A 3312-nucleotide genomic window follows, 5' to 3' on the forward strand; every position below is an offset into this window, starting at 1 on the left:
TAGAATGCACTGGCGTGTTACAGTTGGAGTAGTCACCAGGATCCTGGTGAGACCACTTCACTGGAAGGAAGGCAGTGAGGAAAAGACAGAATGGATGCCTGGCTGGTCCCAAATGCAGGTAGGGGGAACAGTCACACAGTGTTTGGCCCTGGTGACCTCCCCAGTTTGTTGGGAAACTGAATTATCTGGATGTCCTGCCCCAGCTGAAATATCAACTTGTCTCCAAAAGAAAGGGGTAGGAAAAGGAAAAAAAAAACACCAAAAAAACCCCACCAGCAGAATTTGCATTGTACGTGGTTGCTACTACACGCTTAAAAGGAGTGTGGGAATGTTCTGATCTGATCGAAGAGTTAGAAAAGACATGTAAGGTGTGGAAAGAACTAGTGTGGGCATCCCAGCAGCAAGAAATGCTGGTGAAAGAGCATGCTGCTTGCAGCATGTAGTTCATGCCTGTCTGATAACCAAGCTTAACAGCTTAAAGTTAATCCTGTATCAACACCTTTAAAGGAAAGACAAGATGGTAAAAATCTATGTGTAAATATAACAACTGCTGATTTAAGCTGCAGTGTAAAGGGTGTCTGGTTATTATAAAGAAGAGAGAATGGATGATATGGCAGGAATGGAGAGAAAAAAAAAAGAAAAATGACTGCACATAGTGGAAGCTTCTATGAATGGAAATACTCCAGCTCGTGGACCAAGGATAACTATAAAAAGCAATCTTTTCTTAATCTTATCTTCAGGAGTAACACAGTAAACTGAGTATCCCATTGCAACCTTATAGGTACTGATCCATCTACATTACATGCATGTGTATATGTGTGTATTTACGAGTATCATTTCATGCACTTACAAGAGACACTACACAATGTGGGGAGAGATAAATTGCTGGCAAACTTGCATAAACTGTCCTGTGAGATCTGGGCCTTACTATAGGGCCTTCAGTATCTACTCTTTTCACCATGTCACCAGTAAGACAAGGGATTGGATAAACCATCAGCAAGTAAGTGAAAAGGTAAACAGTCATAGAAGGATGATTAATCACCAAGGTCATGAACAATCAAATACCATCCAGTAGTGAGCCTAATGTATGTATAAAAATAAAATTAGGTTCTCAGAATAACATCCTTAAGGCCCCAGGGCAGCTACACATGAAAACACATCCAGCTGCAATGGTGTTTATGCCAAGTACTATCCATGTGGCTGCACATGGCTTATGTTCTGCCAACTACAACCCCTGTCAGGGATGGATCCACCTGCTCCCGAGCTCCTCCGAGGCCAGAGGAGATGTTGCCACAGCAGAGCCTCGACAGCAGCAGGTCACTGTGACCAAGCCCCGAATGGGACCAACTGCTGCACTCACAGGAGGTGTGAGATACTGCTGTATAGTCAGCTGTGAACCACACTGGCCCCAGGACAGGGGGCTAACACAGTCCAAGGCGTGGGAAATCATAGACTGTAGCCAAAAGCACCATCCACATGAAAAAGCCCCAGAGAAATAATTAGTAAACCCCTCAGCTCTAGAACTGGAACACTGTCCAGTAAGTTACAGCAGACAAATAAATTAATAAATCAGAGTACAAGGACCATATGCAAAGTATTACCTGTGAACAGATGCCAAAAATACCTCTGCCTTCTGGTATATGGCTGACAGCGTGTCACAAGTCACGGTGAATAACATCAACATGTGGAAGGAGAATTGGCAACACTGGGAAGCCCTTAGCTGGATGGCTTATCAGTAATAAAAACTGAAAAGCAGCACAGTTTTAGAGATGCAGGTGTTAACATCAACATTAACACATCATCCAGATGACAAGGCCAGTAGCCAGGGCTCAAGCTACTGCCGGATGGTGATGCTTTTAGCTCCAGTGCTCTGTCCTCTTCTCACACATCAAGGAGTTAGCGATCCATGTAAGTTGAGATGAGAACATGCAGGCCTCTGCTGCAGGTATCACCTGGCCACAGTATAAACTTAGCCAGCTAATCCTAACTGGGGAGCTTGCAGGTGCCTCCCACTTGGCACCTGGTGATACCACAACCTGTGCAGCTGCCTGGGAAAGGGCAATCCTGGGTGGATTGCTCATCATGACAGGGAGATGGGAACATGGAAGCCCAGCCCTGTTCAGGAAAGAGCCAAACTTGCGGTACTTCATTTTTGTTTTAATTCTGTTTCCAGCCCGAGGCTCCTGCAAACTAGTATTTCTTCCCAGAGTTAACTCACATAGGAGGCATTTCATACTCACTTTCCTCCCTCTCCGCATGGTTGTGGTTGGCAGCATAGCCAGCTCTTGTAGATGTGCCACAGCTGCTGCCACGTGACAGACACACCTGTATCTGGGATTACATTTTGACTTTTATTGAAATACAAAAAGTGCAAACTGTGAAATATAAGATTGGTGCAGATTAGAAGGAAATAAACAATGTGAACCATGAAAACCCCAGCCCTGCACCTGATGAACATCAACAGAAAACAGCGAACACCAGCAACAAAAGCAAAGCCAAAAATTTTGCACAGGAGCCCCTGCACATAGAAGAGGAAAGAGGGACCAAAAGGGCCCTCAGCTCTCTCAAATTAGCAAAAATTGCCACAAGGCATCCAGATGGCCCCAGCCCCCCTGCACCACCCAAAAGCTCTGGTGTCAGGACACACCTTGGGCCAGGGAGCAGGGAGTGATCAGAGGCCGTTAAGACAGCAGGAGGCTTAGCAGAGGGGAACGGTCTAGATGCTAAAAAGCAGAAGGCTGAAGTGGAGCAAATACCCCCACAGGGAGAAATGGCTAATAGCTAACCTGAAAGACGAGCCAGGGAAGAGACCCTTGGGCAGCTCTACAGCAAGGAGAAAACCGACAAAGACCAGCGCCCTAATCAGATACAGCCCCCCACCTATACATGGCAGTGAAGCCCAGCCCAGCCAGCACCCTGCCTGTGTGAGGAGGCTGACCAGGCGAGGGGGAAATTTAACCCCCTGGGCTGCAGGCAGGCGCAGGCCAGTTCCTTGCTCAAGTCACAGGAGGGATATTTCAATACAAGCCATTCAGGAGAGTAGACTGCAGAAGCAAAGCAACCGTGGTTACTGTGCCTGCTCCAGGGCTCCCAGCAGCTCCAGCACGAGGAGCAGCAGAGAAAAGGGGATATTTACACTGGGTCCCTTCCAGGATTTGCATTTTCCCACCATGAGCAGTAGCAGCTTCCTGAACACCCTCCAAATCTGCTCCCTGCAGGCACTGAACTGGAGCAGGCTTTTATCCCTGCCTGCAGGGGATGCACCAGTCTCCATTTTGCTAAAAAAGGAAACATTAGTTCAAGATTTTACAT

The sequence above is a fragment of the Accipiter gentilis genome, chromosome 22 (assembly GCF_929443795.1).
Source record: "Accipiter gentilis chromosome 22, bAccGen1.1, whole genome shotgun sequence".
Lineage (NCBI taxonomy): Eukaryota > Metazoa > Chordata > Aves > Accipitriformes > Accipitridae > Astur > Astur gentilis.